Below are 21273 nucleotides of genomic sequence, written 5' to 3'. Positions count from 1 at the left end.
CAAATAAGGGGAATTCCTCAAAAAATTCATTGATGGATGCATCAAGTCCAAATCAACCAAGAAACACAAGCCACACAGCTCCAGTCAAAAAGTAATATTTTGTGGTTGTGGAATCAAGAGATTCCCAAAATTAAAACAGTCATAGCAGAAATGACTACAATGCTATTCACATGAAGTTTAAGTACAGAGAAATCTTCGGAAGTCTATTAGGTTAAACAAAGAGGAGTCCATAAGCATCAGCTTTGCATTAAAAAAAAAAAAGTTAGCTTTTTAGTGAAAATATTACAGTACAGGAAGTAATGTTTTGAATCAAAGGAACCATTGATTCTCAGAAATCATTTAAATATCTGTGTATGATGAACCGTTACTTTGCCTAAAGTAAAATCTAGATATGCTCCTTTCCATGTTTTTGTGTATAATTGATCTCAGGGCCAATTCTGCAGAATGAAAAATATATATGATTATGTTGTGGGCAGAACTCAAGGCCATTTTCATAGTACTAAATATTATCCCCTTGATATGAACTTGTATTTTTACTGACTTTTGTATTATAGATATATTTTCAGTTCCTTTTCCTACCACATGAAAAAATACAGACAATTTGGAAGACTAAAGTCACCACCTTTTGGGACCACAAATTTATAAACAAATTGTGCCTTCTAATTTAACCATCTGTATTGCTCATATACATTACCAAAACAAGAGCCCATTCTCTGAGGAAACTGTCTGGAGTGAGGATACATATTGAGCCTAGAATTCTCAGATAGCTACCCTTCCTGCTTGGGTTCATCATTACACCAGACATGGAATCAGAATCATCATTATGGACTGGCAACAAAGAACTTTATGCTGCTGATGAAATATTAAGCCCTCAAGAATTGTTTAAAAAATTTAACTCTTGGTGAAAGCCACTTGATGGAAAACTCCACCTTAATCTGGAGTATTTGCCGCTACACTGTCATGGAGACATCTTTTAAATTTTCATTTAATTTTAATACGAGTTAGGGAAGTTTTCCAGGGGGTGGCATGCTGATTGTAAGAATTCTTAAAATGTTGTTGGGTCAGTTCCTCGTTCTCCCACTGGTCACCGTTTGTTTGTTTGTTTGTTTTTTCAGAAATATCAACATATTTGGAAGCCCACATGGAATGGATCCTGGTGTCCCTGCATATTCCTGACAGATAAACTTTGACCGTTTCTTGGAGATGGTGGATATGAACCTGTTTTTATGTTACAGTGGATACAGTGTTACTGCTGCAGTCTGGTCAGCCAACTCCACTAATGTCATTGTTGTCCTTGAAACTAATCAGTCATGTTTTCAGCTATCAATGCCAGTTTTAGTCTGACAATAGTATGTTTCTCATTGTAAAAGTGATTCAAGTGTGGACTAATAAGTTTTAAGAAACTTCCATGCTTCTTATAATCCAGAATCAACCTAAATAGATATCTTGGTCTAATTCCTTGATCTCTTCTTAGTCCACTTATCTAAGAAAAGCACTGTTCTCATTTTATTTAGCTACCTTTATAAATCTAGGTCTATTCCTAAGTAATGATCGGAAAAATAGTGGTGAGGTACTTAAATCAATTTTTAAAATTTGAGATTCTACCACCTGTTAATCCAGATATGTTTTTCTTTCCTTAACAGCAACTTCAAAAATGGTGTAATTATTATATTTTTCTGGTGGAAACCTTGCCAAAAGGGGGACTAGCATTTAAAACTTGGTTCTAGTTCTGCTGCTTTATTCTTTTGTTGTATTGACCTGTTCTTAGGTCATAAAGATAGCCTCTTGTTTTGGTACACTGATCACCAAGCACCCTTACCCTGGTCATAATGCATCTCTGCAAATTTTATAAATATTACCCTTCCAAAAATTCTTTGTATTTGTTCTTTTTAGATATACAGGACAGTAGAGTATATTTTGGGCATATTATACATGCACTTAGTATAAATTATTCTTAATTAGGATCCTATTCTTATGGTTGTCCATGATGTGGAGTTACCCTGGTCCTGTATTCAAATACAAAGATAGGAAAGGAAAGATATGTCTCATTAATTCTACTCTCCTTTTTATTCCCCTCCCCATCCCTTCCAGATGAATAGAAGATATATATATATATATATATATATATATATATATATATATATATATATATATATACACACACACACATACACACAATGGGATATTACTCAGCTATAAAGATAAATGAAAGTATGGCATTTTCCAGTAAATGTATGGAACTGGAGAATATCATGCAAGTGAAATAAACCAGTCCTACAAAACCAAAATTCAAATGTTCTGATATTTGCATGCTAACCCTTCCAAAAAATCTTAACCATCATGTCTAAGCATAAGATCTACATGGGGCTGGAGGTATAGCTCAGTGGTAGAGGGCTTGTATATGGTTCTGGTTTTGATTCCCAGCACCATATACCCAAAACACATTCAAGTAGGGGATAATTGTGGAAAAGGTAGTTTCAGTTATTGAAAGACACAAGTCTATTTTGTGATTGTAGAATGAAATCAACAACCTTCTCTGGTTGAGAGGCAATACATGAGACCCTGAGAGGTACATGGGAGATGAGCATTAGTTGTCTCTCTCCTTCAGTGGTTTTCCACATCAAGAAAAATGCCCTGGTTCAGTTTTTCTAATATTTTTCATGCAACTTAATTTTAATCATCACTAAATTTTCCATACCCTGTGATGCAAATCTGATCACGATTTGCTCAACATTTCCCTAATTTTTCCCAAGAAACCTTTCAGAAAAAGGAAGTGATTGCCCCATTTTCTTGACCTATACCCAGCACACCTATCAGGCCTTCTGTATGTCATTCCATGGGGCCAACATATTACCAAGTAGCTAAAAATGTGTACAAAAAGGACAGGTTGCAGAATTCCTCTCAGAATCAGGACTAAACTCAGTTAATAAGATTGAGCTGCAAACCTTAAGGACTACCAAATTTCCAGAAGGCTACATTGACCATATTAACCACCAGAGTGGTTTACTATTACTTTACTATTTAGTTCTCACTTTGGGAGTTTTCAAAATTGTGAATAACCCACCTGGTCTGGGACTAATATTATCATTCCTAGGTCTAGGTGTGATCTATGGAAACCAGGCATTAACTCATCTCCCTCCTGAAAACACAATTACCTTCACATTTTGAGTGGCCATGAAAGGCTATATTTAAAGAAACATCTTATTTGATGAGTGTGGTTGCCACTCACTTACTCTAGGAAGCTTTCTGGAGTGATAAATCTCATTTCTTATATGCACACTGCAGGTAGTTATTCCTGTTCTGAAAATCATTCCTGTAAAAAAGAGGTAGGATGTAAATATTAAATGATCTCACTTTGATCATAAAAATTATTCAGGTTAATCTCAGTGCTCTGTTCAGAATTGTTATGGTTAATGGAATTTTCCTGGATTTCTTTGTAGGTCCATGAAAAGCCTAGGCACTGTTACTATAACCTTCTGTACCTTTATTAACAATTTGGACTGAAGAAAAGATCAACAGAAAACTTAAGAAGAAGGCCCAGATGGCATATAATGTCATCTGAAGTGATTCAGAGACCATGGGGTTAAGCATGTCAGAGAAAACACAGGACATACATTTAAATTTGAATATCAGATAACAATAATATTTTATCATATGCATGCCTCACTCAGTATTTTAAACTTTACTAGATTTAAAAACTTGTTTTTATGAAATTCAATTTAGCTGTATATTCTGAATTTTTATTTGCTAAATTTACCATCACTAAATGGAACATATTATTGAATTTGATACCACTGAGTGGTCTTATCCTTTTTCTCATGTTGATATGTATCTTAATTGTTGTAAGAAAAAATCCAATGGATTGAATCACATTCTCTATCAGACAGATTACACAGGGAAGCACTCTTGAATAATTCACCCAAAGTCAAGGCAAGGAATGGGTATTTTTGAGAGGCAAATATTTTTTCTTCAGTAAAATTTGCTTAAAACTCTAACATGAATATAAAAATAAACATGCTTATTGTTATTCAAATATTTGAGATATGATAGATATGTTTCATTTAAACATTTAGATTAGAGAAAAAGTTCAATATAATATGAACTAATGTAACTCTTCTAAATGGTGTTGGTTATAAAACTCAGGAAGTAATTTTATTAATTGAGCTGTATTGGATTAATGTAAGGTGAGTAGACTCCCTTGAGTAGCTGTTTCAAAATTCTCTGAGAATCCCTGTCAAAATAGGGTTGGATTCCTGGCACATTCCTTAAACATTTACTTCTTATATAGTATTTTAAAAATTATATATTTTTTTCCCTGTCTAGTTTGGGTTTTCCCATGTGGTTGTGGAATTGATAAGGCAGAATGAGTTTCTTATTACTGAATAATTCTGTTGATAAGTTGTAGCCTTGGATGATTTCATTTCAGTAACTACTAGGCTATAATTATTACAAATTCCATTAAAGTGGCTTGATTTAATACATTATTAGTAAATCAGTTTTCTCTTGTCATCTTTCTTGATTTCAGAAGTTCTTCTAAAACATTCACCAAAATTTCTGGTGAATTTATTCTCATCTGTCTCTATGGCACCTTTTTGCATTCTTAATAATGCAATGTGTACATCATTGCAAAGCACAGTGCACTCTCATAATTAGTGGAAATTAATTTATTTATTCATCATTATCAGAATTGTAGCCATATTTAGTCAATGACAGTAATGTACCCATTCTATTGAGGTAAAATTCCATGTTGGTCATTGGGCTCTTGACTACACAGCTGGCTTTCTGTTCTACCTGCTTTCTAATCCTTTTGACATCTGTCCCTATTCTGGCCCCATGAGTCCCTTCCCACACATGCCTTAAGACACTCTAATTTCTTCAGTTTATTTGACATATTACTCTGAAATTTCATTTCCATCATTATCCTGCTATATACAGGATTGAACCCTCGACAGGGCCTGGTGGTGCGCATCTGTACTTCCAGCTACTCAGGAGGCTCAGGAATTGCAAGTTCCAGGCCCATTTTAGCAACCTTGTTACACACTGTCTCTCCAAATTAAAATTTTAAAAGGCTGAGGTTGTAGCTCAGGGGGTCTACAAACCCTGGTTCAATTCCCAGCACCTCAAAAAAAAAAAAAAAAAAAAAAAGAAACTCAAATGAAAGAAAAAAGAGTCCACAGACTAAAGATACATTTAACTGTCCTTAATCTGATAATAAGTTATTAAAACAAAGAAAACTAGTGCTGTTCCATGTAAATATGAGTAGAAGCACAACATAAGAAGGATGGGTTTTATGTTTTCATCTTTTTTGATTTTGATGCGTTTAATCTATTGGAAAGGGGCTATATGTAGTAGTTACTCCTGTAGTAAAGAGAGTTCTATGTCTCTTCACTTTCTTTCCTAATAGTGAGATTTTGCCCTAATAATTGTCTTTATTTTTACAGAGTCCATGATTACATTTTGCGTTTAATAAATATGCTCAAAATCTCAACTTTTCAGGGGATAGGGCAAGTACAATATGGTGAGCCAAAAGTCAAATGAAGTTATGTAATTTTCATAGAATATTTAACATTAAAAAATGATTGTAAATTAGAACTTGAAGCAATAAATGTCCTTTGGATTTATAGTTTATTTGGTTCCTCTTAATATGTCATGTGGCTTCAACAATTTGGGTATATATAAATATAAATTCTAAATTGTTGGAAAATTCTCTTTTGGGACCAGATAAGTGACATTCTCTCTGCAGGTTTATTTTCAAACAATTGGCTGTCCATACTTCTGCTGAACCTGTGTCTTGCCCTGTCCTACTCTGTTTCTCAGAATGAACTGGCCTCTCCCACGTCAGCTGACTTACAGGCCAGGGTAGAAAAGTGAAGATAGGAGAATGGAGGAGTTCATGGATTTCTCTGTGCCTTTGGTTACATCTTTAGCATTAGGTAGTTAAGTTATGTAGTTATAGTTCTTGACACAAAGACCTATCACAATTCTAGCTTCTACAGATGACCTGGCATATGGACTTCTCTAACACTCCATTGTCCATTTGTCTCTCCAAGAAGCAACCTAGTACTAGACTCTCCATTACTTTACAGTTTTTCAACCTACTACATCAATAATCATTTCTCTGCATTAAATTCTCTAACACCCAGAAAGTTTTCTTTCCTAACTTGACTAAGATAATTAGTATGTTTTTTTAATCTCAAATTATCATGCTAAACATTCTTTTGTAATTTAGGGCATGAAAGCATTGCCATTAGACTCTAGGGTTGTTGTAAGTTCCACTGATAATGTTCAAACAGCTTTTTGGACGTTTTCACTCTTTTCTAATTCAAATTCCTTCAATAATGTTGACTAAATCTAATTTTAACAGTGAGAGAATTCTGTAAACATTTTGGAGAAACTTCGTTGATGACCCTATGAGAAATTATCTCCATTAAGGCTGGTTCTTTATTTTTAATAGGAAAATCTTGGCGAATTTTGTTTTAGTGATATCAGTTTTACTTCAGATCAATCCTAAATCATCATTTTTAAGCAAATTAATAGAATGGTAAGATTGTACTCTTATTTTTTCAACATGAATTTGGGCCATATAAATGATTCAACATGAATCAAGCTTAACAAATGGCAATTCATTTATGTTCAGGGGACTTTGTACCCTCCATTTAAATTTTTTCTTTTTCTTTTGAGGTTGTTTTTTTTTTTTTTTTTTTTTTTTTTTTTCCTTTCCTGGTAATAAGCTCACTTTATCTTTTTTATTTTACATCTTATTTTGAAATAGTTTCATTTCACAATGATATTGGGTTATCTTTGGAAACTAGTCCCAAATTATCTTAGATCTGTAAAAAATTTAATTACTTTTAATTTTTTTTTTGGCATTTTTGGTTCTGATGACAGAAGTAAATGAAAATCAAGTATTTATCCCACTTGGGCTTTCTAGTTTCTTGCTAATTTATCAGTCTGCCAACATAACAATTTATTTTTCAGTTCTTTTAGAGTATTTGTACTTTCCTATTTCACTAATTCAAATTTATACCTAATGTAAAACTATCAGCAGTCAGAGGGGTAATGTTAGCATTGATAATTTTGCTTAAATCAGCAGATTTTTCTCTAAAATATTTTCTCTCAAGGATTTTTATAATCATGGAATTACATGGAAAAATTGATTAAGGAGCATTGAAAATAATCATCTCCAAATAATTGTATGCTGTATAAAATCTTATTTGTCTGCTATTTACAATGAACTAAATTCATAAAGATGCAATTCAGGTATTTTAATGTGATCAAGAAAAACTGGAAAAACTGTAGAGTCCTATACTTTGAGTCACAGAGCACATTTAAGTGATTTACTGATGATATATCATAAATTTCGCTCTAGTAATGTGATAAATAGCAAAAACAATGAAGTCAAAATAATACTGTTATTTACAACACTATGAAATGTTTAGGAACATATATCTGGAAACAATTAATTCATGCAATTTTCTAATAATTATGTTAATTCCATGCAAAAAACTCCCAAACCACTATGAAATGTTCAATGTTATCTTTTTAAGAATATTTTATATTTACTCATCTATCTTCCCAAAGGAAGATACATGCTTCAAATTCTTTCACTCTAGGATGTTAAAAAAGAGGGTTCATGCACACTTGGTGTTGCTTGAAAAACATTGTAGGCCATAATTAAAAATACTCATTTATGTTTGCAGCTTTCATAAGCAATGATTCTACAAGTCAAGCTTAAGCATTCTTGGCTCTGGCTTCCATCCTCTGCAAACCATTCCACTTGATGAACACTACCTGTGGCACTACGCATTCATTGCAGCAGGAAATAATTTTCTTTGATACCCATTACTAATGATTATTCCCAAGATCAAGAAAGTTCATTTGGGGATCTCTTTTAATTTCTCTTTGGCTTCACTAACAGTCATACTGCCCTCAATAATACCAGTCCTTATTGCAACAAAAAAAGGAAAGTGGGAGAAAAAGAAAGAGAAAGGTTATGTTTATTCACACACATGCCCAGGACACACACACACACACACACACACACACACATACACACACACACACACACACAAATCTTCCCATTTGCAGCATCTGTGCAGTATCCAAGAAAAATGTCTTTATTCATGAACCAATACAATTTCGATTCCTGTACATCATAAAATACTCTATAAAGCAAAGCAGGTAACCAAAGTGGTTATGGATCCCACACTTTTGAAAGTCTACTGTGGCTACAGGCAACATAAACTCACTTTTTAAAAGCCTCTTAACACTATAGGGAATGCAGTGTACATGGTGTCAATGCAGACTTTCCCATGGTGGAACAAGATATCCTTGGCCCATATCATAAGTTAAGTATATCTTCAGTTTTTTAGAGATCAGCCAGAAAAGGACCAAGTGATACATTTCCTTATTCTCCAATATTTCCAAATTACTATTCCTCAAATGTTCGTTTCAGAAATCCTTAGCATGGGCAAGATGCTTAGCATTCACCTTGGCATCCTGCCTTTACTACAAGGCATTCCCCAGTTATTTCCCAGTTATATATTATGGTGTTCTTCGTATTGTAGGTTTGGTGAGGTGGCTTAGGACTTTATTTATAGACTTGTGTGTACAAAAGTCATGAACTATGTTTTAAATACAAAATGACATCTTGAACACAGTAAATTCACTGGATTAATCTATGGCTTATCACGTGCTACCCCAATACTCCCTCCACTAAACTATGATGTCAAAAATGTAAAGTTGATTGGTTTTTAGGGATAATCCATTAACTATTTCCATACATCAACTGTTCACTTAAGAAATTATTTATAAACCAGTTTGGTTGCCCTTCCTGCAAATATGATGCACCTGTCATAAAATATGATTAATTCAAATAACTAACAATTGTGGAACCAGATTTTCATAATGAATTAACTTAAGACTATTCTCATACTTCCAGAAAGACTTTTAATCCCCATTAACAGTCTGTGGATAAAGAAGGCTATTAAAATTAATTTTAATTTAAAAATACAACACCAATAACCTGTTAGAATAAATCAATCCATATCCTGACAACCTGTAAAAATTAACCAACAGGTGCTTCTAATCTAGTAAAAAATACACAGGTCATTAGTACTATTTTGATGACACAAATGCTCAATATGTGAATATTGTGATTAATTTTCATGGAGACATTTAAACAATGTTATTTTATAAACTTGTTAAGCATCAGCAGAAGCCAAATATATAGCAGTACCTTAGTTATGGCTTGTGTATTAGTTCTCCCCAAAAGCTTATGTGTAGTTAATTCAACATACAGTAAAATGATTATTTTATGAGATTTAAGCCAATCAGTGCATTAATACCCTGAAAGGAGTTAACTGAGTGGTGACATAGGCATGAGTGTTGGGGCTGAAGAAAGGTCACTGGGGGCATGTCTTTGGGGAATCTATTTTGTTCTGATTGAGAGGAATTCCCTCTCTCTGCTTCCTGGTGTGATGTCTTGACTTGCTTCCTCAATCACACCACTCCACCATTATGTGCAGCCATAGCTGGAGTCCGAAGGAGTGGAGCTGGCTGTCTATGGGCTGAGACTTTAGAAACTCTGAGCCCCCAAATAAACTTTTCCTCCTTCTAATTGTTCTTGTAAGGTCATTTCATTACAGCAGAGAAAAAGCTGACTAAAACACGCTTCTAACATAAAAATCAGTATTTGATGTTCCGAGTCTCAAGAACGATGTTGAATAGAAGTGGTGAAAGAGGGCATCCCTGCCTTGTTCCAGTTTTTAGAGGGAATGCTTTCAGCTTTTCACCATTTAGAATGATATTAGCCATGGGCTTAGCATAAATGGCCTTTACAATGTTAAGGAATGTTCCCACTATACCTATTTTTTCTAGTGTTTTGAGCATGAAGGGGTGCTGTATTTTATCAAATGCTTTTTCTGCATCTATTGAAATAATCATGTGATTCTTGACTTTAAGTCTATTAATATGGTGAATTACGTTTATTGATTTCCTGATGTTGAACCAACCTTGCATCCCTGGGATGAAACCCACTTGATCATGGTGCACTATCTTTTTAATATGTTTTTGTATGTGATTTGCTAAAATTTTGTTGAGAATTTTTGTGTCAATGTTCATTAAGGATATTGGTCTGAAATTTTCTTTCCTTGATGAGTCTCTGTCTGGTTTAGGTATCAGTGTGATATTGGCTTCATAGAATGAGTTTGGGAGGGTTTCCTCCTCTTCTATTTTATGGAATACTTTGAGAAGTATTGGAATGAGCTCTTCTTTAAAGGTTTTGTAGAACTCGGCTGAGAACCCATCTGGTCCCAGACTTTTCTTTGTTGGTAGGCTTTTGATGACTTCTTCTATTTCAGTACTTGAAATTGGTCTATTTAAATTGTTTATGTCCTCCTCGTTCAGTTTAGGCAATGAAATGTGATCGGCTGCCAACATTGTGAATGGTTTTGAATCTAACTTAGGTTGTCCAAGAAGTCACCTACATTTCTGATCTGGAGGGCTAATGTGCCTTCCTTGTGCAAATTGGTAGACTACACAGAGAGATACTTAGAATGCGTACAATTATGATGTGCTCCAATGTTAAAGAATAACTGGAATTCTTCACAAAAGGACTTGCACACTCAAGAATGAACTATTTCTTACACAAAAAGCTTACCAAGAATAGGACAGTGGTTCAGAAACCACTTTTCTAAATACAGTTCCATACAAAATAATTTCAAGATATAATTATTAGGTTCTTGTATAGTACCCTATTTAAACGAGAATTAATAAAATAGTTAAGTATGTGAAAACTGCAACACCACAAAGATTGAGCCATTTTACTAGTGTAATTAAACATTTGAACAATCTTGGAACAGGCAAGCAAAATATTCAGAAGAATGAATCATGGCTGCACACTAACTGATTCCAGCCATGACGTGCACACTGTGAGACAGTACAAATACCTTATGCAGATGGTTCAGTAGCAGGATGGCACTTGGTTTGCTCTTAAGAGAAACAACATGAATGTAACTGACAATTTTAGAGACAGACAATGGCCTTATTTGCATGCTGAGAATCTGATTGTGTCCCTCTAGTCCACACACCGTTCACTGTGCAATCTGTCAACGAGTAAACAAATAGTGCAGGATTCATTTCAGTGAAATCTAGGCCCCTTGGTCTAACCGAAATCAATTCTTGGTCGATACTGCAATACCATAGGGCATGACTGATACAAAGGGCCATCCTGAGAGCAGACTTGCGTAGCTGAGCAGTTCAGACACCGAAAGTTTTCTCCTCTTAGTCACCATCTTGTCATATAGATGAATTCCATAGTATGATCCTTCCCCATAATTTCACTATTGCACAGCACATCTAACTCATAAGAACTTGGAAGTTTTAGTTTTAAACTTAGAAATTTTTTAATAGTTCCCACAGTTACACGTGTAGAACATCGAATGAATTTCTTCATTAGACCCTTTACTACATTGTCCCCTGATTGTCCATTATTTCGTAAACAATCAAGACATATAGCAATTTGTGGGTCACTTCTATGATAGTCTTTATCATCTTGATTTTCATCACCTTCTTCTTCTTCTTTAGGTTTATCAACTTTTGAAGTATCATCTTGCCCATTTTCTTGAGGCTTATTTTTCTTCCAAAATTCTGATTCACGCTCAAGTTCTTGTTCTCGTAGTCCAGGTACCAGCTTAAATATAATTTCCTCCAATGTATTATCCAACCTCAACATTTCTAATGGATTTGTCTCATGAACTTGGTTGCCACACCTTGGACAATCATTGCTATCTTGAAAGTGCTGGACAATGCAAGTCTTACAGAAGGTATGGAGACATTCTGTTACTGTAGTTGGCTTGATCAGATACCCTTTACAGATATAGCAGGTTAATGTAAGGATTGAAATCTTTCACCAAATGTTTCCTTTGGGTAGCCATTCGTAGTTAGCTGGCTTTAGTAGCTCAGACAAACAAGGGTACTAAGTGGATGAAAGTCTGATCCCAGGAGCTGGCGTGGTGTTCCCAATAGGATGTCCTGATGCATGAGAACAATATCCAGATTTATCATGAGATCGATGATCATCACTCCTTTCGGAAGCTCTGCTTTCCCATAACCAGCCGCCACCACCGCGGCTCCTCGCCCCACAGCGCGACGGCCTCTGAAGGAAGGAAAGTGAAAGAGAAACAGCGCCCGCCGCGGCCTGGCCGGTCCCAGCGCTCCGTCCGCCCTCCCCCTGCAGGCGGGAGCGCGCCGGCTCCGCGGGGCCACTGGGCTCGGCCCGATAGGGCGCGGCGGGCCCCATACTACTTTCTTAACTGATCTTATCAAGTTTGTTAAAGTTTTAAATGTCATTTCATTGCTGCTTCCTCCACAATTTATGCCAGTTGTTCCAACACTACTTGAATATCTGAAATGAGCACCAAATTTCCCACTTAATCCCCTCAAACATGAAATATCAATATAGGTCCTCAAAGTTTCCTCTGAAAGTTTCCAAACTTCTCTCAGTAAAACTTGTTCAATTTATTAATATATTTAATGATCCTAATTCACCCTTTTTATTCATGTGTTCAACCAATATACCAGCAAGTTATGGCAGTAAGACCTCTAGAATGTAGCTCAATTATTTTTAGTTTTGTATATTTGCACCAATATTGTAGAAGAATATAGAAGTTTTGTAACATTTAAATTGTTTAACCAGAGAATCATCCCAAAATTTCCACTTAGCTATCCCTTTCATCATATTTTTGTTACATCAAAAATGTATTTTTTAATTTTAGACATGATTACTAAAATTAACATTTAGCAATATATATTTCAAATAAAGATAAAATGCTTGTTATGAATTGGGAAAAAATTGTTGTTTTTTTTTTTAATTTTTATTTTTTTAGGTTCTAATTGCAGAAAGAGCCCAAAATGTGAAACAATTGAAGCCATCCCATTTGGGGCAAACATTTGTAAGTATTTTAAGCTCATCAACAACTTTAAACTGGCAGAAGGTGTTTTTTAATTATTATTTGAATCCAAGATAGGTATTATAAATCAACCACTTGGACCACCTAGTAAGTCACTACTAATTGAAAACTTGTTTCAATTGTGAATCAACTATTAAAACATTTTAAACAAATACTATAGGGAAATTTTCTCATAATACTAAAAAATAAATCTTTGTGAAACTGGCATCCAATATAACAAAAGAGTAATGTACTAAATTTTTAATAATATGAACTATCCTACATATAGATATTTATTATTTTCTTGGAAAAGTACATCAAACAAAGGAGCAGGTTCAGAAAATGTGTATTCTCTAAGTATCTGAGGAAGATGTTAAAAATAATGCCTCAAAGGATACCCAAAGATACTAAAGAGAACTGAAAGAATCATAATTATTCCATAATGATAAATTGTCTAACATACCATTTGATTGAGTTCTACTTTTCAAAGGAATCAGTACACTAACAGATCTCAAAAAGCACATTTCATGAATGTTATACTTGATCTTATACTTGATCTTAGACTGCACCAAGATCTATATTGTCTTTCTAAAGTGTAACTTCTAAGTTTCCAAAGATAACCTCAATGTTTATATTCAGAAATGTAGAGATGGAGGAGAAATAAATAAGATTTAATTACAAAAATACTCTGCAATGTGTTAGTCTTAGACTCCCAATTCTTTTCTTTGACATAAACTTTGCAACATATATTCTTTCTTTAGCTTAAAATGAAGTATACTTCGTATAATGTCTTGTGGATACTTTTTAAAAATTTCTGTACTGTTTATTATTATTATTTTGATTCGTGGTACACAAATGGGGTACCTTGTGGATACTTTAAAATATCATCTCATATATATTCTAGCAATGTATAATAATGGCATCTTCATCAAGATTCTCCTGAAAAACAGAATTAATCATATATAGTGGGGAGGGGTTGAGAGAAAGAAAGAGAGGTATTTTAAGTAATTGACTCACACAATATAGAAGGGCTCCCACTTTTGAAATCTGCACTGCAGGATGGTAGGCAGCAGATTCAAGGAAGAGCTGATGTTAATATCTCAAGTACAGAAGTACAGAATACCATCCTTCCAAGGGACTTCATTTTTTCTTCTTAGGTTTTAATTGACTACAACTGACTGCAAAAGCCCCACTCACATTGCAGTGTGAGGTCATATGTTTGACTTAAAGTCTACTAATTTACATGTTAGCCACGTTTTTCATATTTCAAAGCAACATTTAGGCTTTGTTTAGGCAAAAAAAAAAAAAAAAAAAAAAAAAATTGGGTATCATGTCCGACCCAGGTTGACAAAGTTAACTTTCACAGTATAAAATATGAAAAACCACACAATGTAAAATTTGAAATGTAATTTAGCAACCAGAATAAAGCATGTACACTCACACACACAATTATCATCTTTATAAATTTTGTATAAAATATTTTATCTACACTACTAGATATTTCCTCCTGACTGGCAAAATTAACAGTTTTAAAAGATACTATTATTTTATTCTTCCTGCATGGATAAACCATCATTTTCTAATCAAATCCTGCTGGATCTGAGTTTAAAAAGTGGAAAATAAAATCTAATTAAGAACCTACACTACTGTAAGTTTGATTTTATTTGTAATATCTCTTTGCTTGCAAAATGTATTCAAAAGTCTTAAATGAAAACTATCTTTACTCAAATCCATATTACAAATGTTTTGCACATGCTTAAAAGCTTTGGAATCCCCTGTTGCCTAAACATTATGTTAGGTACTCTTTTTGAGAGAAAAACTGTAATAATCTGACCCAATTTTGTAATAATCTTTTTACCTACACAGTATGCTAATGTATGGTTTTGTGGTGCCTACCTCTTGTTGATTTCTGCCAACTATATCACATCAAAGATGCAAAGAGAGCTAGATGTGGTGGAACATTCCGTAATGCAGCAGCTCCAGAGGCTGAGACAATGGAATCGTGAGTTCAAAGCCAACCTCAGCAATGGCAAGGTGCTAAGCAACTCAGTGAGACCCTGTCTCTAAATAAAATACAAAAAATAGGACTGGAATGTGGCTCAGTATTTGAGTGACCCTGAGTTCAATCCCCAATACCAAAGGAAAGAAAAAAAAAGATGTAAAGAAACATATCCAACTATTCCTGTCTTTAAACAAGGACACGAAAGAAAAACTTGACTTTACTTATTTAATTACTTTCAGTAATACTGGTTTTACTCATAAACAAATCTGTTGGCAAAGATAAAATCTTGGTTACAAATCAAGCATTAAAATATCAAATAAAATGTGATCAGCAGATAAAGTAATATCTATTTGAATGGCATTTACCTAAAATGGAATAAAATGAGGAGGAAACCACATAAAAATGTATAAACCCCAGAAGAATATTAAGGAATTTTCCTACAATGATTCAACATTCAAGAAGGTGTCAGGAAGTGGAAGAAAATGAAAAGGAAGAAATTTATATATAATTTATCCAGGTCCTGACAATAGATATTTTATAAATAATTATATAACTAAGACTGAAAACTGTTTTAGTTAGCATGTTTTCTGTGCAGTACATGTCTCAGGCATTGGGGAAATCACTATGTTTTAATTTTTAGGAACCCTTAGAAGTTTTCTGAACTTGATATGTTGCTGGGATGTGTTTCAATGATAAACCTGATAATAGAATATTATAAAAATATGCATTTTTACATTAATCTTTGTACTTTTCAAGACTTAAATATAATATTTGAAAATTAGTATCATTATTCTTCAAAACAGACACTTAGGCTTGTTGAATCATAAATAGAAGATGTAAGTGAAAAGAGATTCTGTTATATTCATTACTGCATTTTGAATGTGTCCCTTATTATGTCAGCCATCATTTCTGAAGACCCTATAGAAGCTACCTATGAGCAATTCTAGGGTTGTTGATGCCAGTGACAGCTATGCACATATATGACAGTCTCTTGTAGGTCAATCATGTTGTAGGTCAATTACAGTGCCTGGCATTAGCTGAATGGGAAGACATTCTGTCACAACCTGCGTGATGTTTACTCAGTATCCTTGAGCTAGGGCATTGGTTCAGGTTAGAACTCTTAAAGGTATGAGAAATTTAAGAAATGACACAAGACACAGAAAATAGACCAAGTGGGATCCGATGGAGATATGAAGTCTGGGTCTAACTTCCCAAAATGGAATCCCAAATGGAATCAATAGGTGGAAACACCAAAGGGTTTCAGTGTGCAGAACTTCCTGAGGAAACAAGAAGATGGCAGAAACAACTGGGTTGGATCTTAGCAGGTTAGTCCTGCCTGTCTCCTCTACCTCTGGGCAGCTGTTTTTCAACCTAGGGCTGTGAGCTAAGGCAGGGCATCAGTATAATCTGGGAATTCTCCAACCAAGGAATTTCACCAGAGTTCCCAGGAAAGCAATGCCCCTGCCTTGTGATGGCTCAAAACAAAAACAAAAACAAAAACAAAACAAAACACACACACACAAAAAAAACCAAAAAGCCTATATTTTACACATGGCCTCCAACAATATTCTTAATTTTCAAAGGTGTTAAATATATGACACTTTAATGACATTGAGGAGATACGAAAGCACATGACCAGTTAAACCATCTGTAGAAACAGATCAGGGCTTGATTTTAGCCTTAGTACTAATAAAAATTGGTCACCGCAGAGGACAATTTTAAGCATAATTAGCAATTTGTACTATAAAGTCAACATGGATGACTACATAAAATTCACAAATTTTCAACAACATAATTAGTGACTATTGGCTAAGCACTTAATTTTAATATCTTTACTATAAAGGAAAGTAGAAAGATTTTCCAAAACATATATTGCCTCCTCATTGCTAAAATACCTTTTGATTGCAAATGCTGAGGCTAAACTAATTTACACATATTTTTTAAAGTAATGTTTAATGCCTTATATTAGTACATTAATGTATCTGCAGTTTCGTGAGTTGATAGAAAATATTTTATATGTTATAGTCTCAAGACCCTTTCATCAACTTGGAAAAAAAAGAAGCAGGAAAACCAAAGTGAGACACTTTACTGCAAAATCAAGTATGAAAGAGACAATGATATATGAAAATTTGGGGGAAATGTTAAAAGGATGTACTTCTTAAGATATACTTCCTAAGATATGGTACAGAAAATTTCCAACCACAACAATGTTGTAAAAGTTCACAGGGAGGGTAGAAGTGACCAAATTATAATGTTAAATTGTGTGCATGTATGAATATGTAACAACAAATCCCATCATTATATACAATATAATGGCCCATTAAAGTGTGAAAATTTCAAAAAAGAAAAACAACAGATTTAACATCTATCGATATATACACATATATGTATCCATGCACGTGTGTATCTTTCTCCCTATTCTCTCTCTCTCTCTCTCTCTCTCTCTCTCTCTCTCTATATATATATATATATATATATACACAAATAAATAACAATCAGAGTTAAAGAGGAAATGTTCACATCCTTATTAAAACATCTTGCTATATATACAGGAAGGAGATACAGGATGGCACTGTGGAAAAAACAAGGATTTCTAACACAACAGTAGCTCAATAGGCATTGGTTCCTTTTCCTTTTCCAATTCTTTGGCTATAAGACCTAAAACCCCAGTAACCTGAACATAAAATTCCCAGAAATCTAATTCCCAATATACTGTAGTGGGGGAAGACAGCCTTACTTAAAAACAACAACAAAAAAATAAATAAATAAATAAAAATAAACTAAAGGATATGTGAGAACATGTGAAGGAAGTCTTTCAAGGACTGAATTCAGTTCCTTTGTTCTACTAATTCCAAATTCTACTAATTTCAAATGCTTAGACAACATACAGTATAGGTGTCTACCATCTTAAAAGTCTGGGATGAAATGTCCACATTGGTTAACAGAGAAATAGCCCTAGTTCTTAGTACAAAATGTTACTACAATTGAAAAAAAAAAAAAATGAAGACACCATTTCCCAAAAAAACTCCATATTCTTTAGGAATGTGAATTATTTGTCCCTCCTCTGCTTAGTTCCCAGGCAAAACAATGATTAAATTCAGCCAGTAGCCAATGCCTCTGTCTTCCCGCTGTATACTAAGGAGTGGAGGAGTAACTGAATTTTCACCTTGGACTGAATAATATACAAGTAGTCAGGTTTAGTTCTGAACTCTTCAGAAACTATAAAATGTGTTCAAAGTTTTTCAGTCATGGGGATAGGCAGATGTTAACATCTGGACTGCAGGCCTCAGCAGCCATACCATGAATACAGAGCCAACACTGAGTGATCTGTCCATTCCACCAGTCCATACTCTTTCCTAAGCTTTCTTAACATCTCTCTCTTCCTCTTCCTTTCTAATCTTTTCCTAGCAATACTACAACAAGAATTCCATTCTCTATAAGCAGCAGTGATGATTGGCCTTTTCCCTTCATTCTTTTTTTTTTTTTTTTTTTTTTGGAGGAGGCAGTACCAGGAATTGAACTCAGGGGCACTTGACCACTAAACCATATTCCCAGCCCTATTTTCTACATTATTTAGAGACAGATTCTCACTGAGTTGCTTCATTCCTCACTATTCTTGAGGATGACTGAATTACAGCCCTCCTGCCTCAGCATCCTGAGCCACTGGGATTACAGGAATGCACTGGGCTCCATTAACATTCTTCACCAGTAATGCCAAGAAGCATAATTAGTGTCCCTCAAATAATGCTTTCTAGAATTTACACCTTGAAGGACAGGGAAGGGGCAGCCAACAGGTGAATGCTAACAAGTTCCTAGTTCTGGAAAGCACTGGGTGAGAAGGGAGATTGACCAACATAAAAGAACACATAGTACACATTTGTAAAAATCTTGTCTAATTGAATCTATTAATTGTAACATCAATTTATATTAGTAAGTATTCACAAAACACATTGATGTAATAAGATAGCACGTTTCTGATACAAAAAGGTTTGATTTCATGTTGTATATGTAAAAATGGGTTAAATATTGTAAAGGGTACAATTGGTTGTTTTGGACTTTGGAGTATTTTTCTGTATCTTCTGACTAGACCTCACAAGAAAAGTATATTCAAGTTCAGCTCTATTATCTTCAACGTAATGGGAGAACTCAGTCAAATCTTTTTTCTTATGCTCAAAGACTGAGTTCCTGACATATTTGTTTTTTCTTCAAATACCATTCTTTACTCAAATGTGGGATCTAACCATTTCCAGTAGACACATGAGAAACTTTCTAATATTTTCCATAAAGCTATACCTACATTGAAAGATTAATGAATTATCTAAATATTTTCTTGACTAGTATGAAATATTTCCTAGTTTTTATACATCCAGTATTGCATTTTGCTTTCTATCATAATTAATCATAACTTGTCCTAAATTTTTAAAGCCATATTGTAATGTTTTCACTAAGGCTTGTTAGATTTGTCTGTAAGATTATGTTACTGAATCAAAATTCCATAAGCAAAATATATAAGAATTCTTAATGCATAACATTGTCTGCACCATATTTTTAGGTCATACATTACACATTTTTAGAAGACATTTTATGTGACTATCCTAGTTTTTCTGACCATTAGCTTTATTAAGCATTTTAGATGCTTTAGCATCTTTACATATATTCTTTGAATTTCTTTATGTCCTCTCTGAGACTTGAGTATGAAGAAAATAATATTTGCAATACAAAACTGAATGACTTTAATGTATCAGATTTTGATCTGTTTTATGTACATGATTTCATGTAATCCTCTCTACAACACCCAGAGATCATTATTATATCTACATCCCATTTCTGTGGTGAGGAGTTTCCACAACAGAGTAAGAAACTTGCCAACGTAAGTGGTATAGCTAGAGGAAAATTTTTCACACATAAACAAAAGCAAAACAGTAATGACATATATATTTTTCATTATAAGACATTCATATTGAAAAGAAAGTTAAAATTGAAGTCACACATATTTAACTTCTGACTTTAGAGGAGTATCTGGATCTAAATCTTACAAAATGTCTAAATATAAATGTTGAATAAAATGTATAAATCTAATTCTTGAGGGCATCAGGGAATAAACACGGTAGCCAGGACTAGGGATACAAGATGGAAAGAATGGGAAGAGTACTAAGATAAAGTCAAAATTTCTGCTTTCTCCAAGGATTTATATCATAGATTCAAGAAGGCAAGGCCAAAATCTGACAGCTAGTACTTGTTGCAGCTCTGAATGACAGAGGCAGACATTATACTTCATCATTTCTGAGGGATCCTCACAATGGAGACCAAGATCCTGGAAAGAAAGAAACAACCTGGACATCTACCTGTCTCCCATGTGCCACAGGTTTCCTTTGTCTTTGAAATTATTATCAAATCTTTGTCAGGAATGGCATCTCTCATTCATGAGAATCTTATTTGTTACTTCAATCACCTATATGAAAAAATGAATCCTATGTGTTCTTTAAACAATAAACTCAACATGGGTAAAAGGAAACTACTGAAGATTCTAGGCATGGAATAAAAAGATGATAGGAAAGACGATGAAGAGAATGGATGAGACAGAGAGGAAAAATATTAAAACTGTACCTTATAAAATTAGTTATTACCTGAAATAGAGATTCATTGATCATCTAAGGTCAAGGACCAGCACAATGTAACCAAAAGTACCTCATTGTAGCTATATCAAAAATTATAAATTAGCATTTAAAGCAAGAAGGATTATTAAAGAAATTTATTATTTAAAATAGTTAAGACAGCAAGAAAAAGGTGAAATTATTAATATATATCCACATGATGACATTAAAATAAAGTGGGCTAGAAAGATCAAAAGTATAATCATTATTTGGGAAGAAATACAACTGAAATTATTTTCAGATGACCTGTTACAATTTGTTAGAAAAATTTAGCAGGCATACTGGATGTAGACAACACATTCACAAACCAGAAAATAATCTTTGTATTACAAATACTAGCCTAGTATCAATACCTATAATTAATTCAATGTTAACATAGTCTTTATATCATTAATAATTACTATTATTTTTAAGAATTGCCACAAATTAAGAGATAGTCAATTAAAAATCAGGAGGTCTTCACAAAATAGACATGCAAATGATAAGACAAAAAATATAAAAATATTGCTGATGTTCATTATTTGTCAACTAAGTGAAAACCAACATAATATGACATGTCAGTATTCCTTATCAGGATGACTAATTTTTTGTTAATCATAGCAACAAGTGTTCAAGAAATACTGAGACAACAGAACCCCTTTCCTTTATTGGGAAGAATTAAAATTTT

General features: G+C 33.8%; 1 protein-coding gene and 1 pseudogene across 2 annotated transcripts in view; both read right to left on the bottom strand.

Annotated features, from left to right (window-relative positions):
- LOC306660237 (uncharacterized protein) overlaps nucleotides 1–21273 on the bottom strand; it is a gene marked incomplete at its 3' end in the record, with an annotated part of 493624 nt that overhangs the window by 458103 nt on the left and 14248 nt on the right. The window lies entirely within an intron of this gene.
- LOC306659199 (polycomb group RING finger protein 5-like) lies at nucleotides 10435–12257 on the bottom strand (annotated as a pseudogene). Its single transcript has one exon. The product of its transcript is annotated as a polycomb group RING finger protein 5-like (transcript).

Source organism: Sciurus vulgaris, assembly GCF_902686455.1.
Source record: "Sciurus vulgaris genome assembly, chromosome: 4".
Classification (NCBI taxonomy): domain Eukaryota; kingdom Metazoa; phylum Chordata; class Mammalia; order Rodentia; family Sciuridae; genus Sciurus; species Sciurus vulgaris.
The sequence above is the reverse complement of the archived record's forward strand: the minus strand, read 5'-3'. Positions and strand labels throughout refer to the sequence as shown.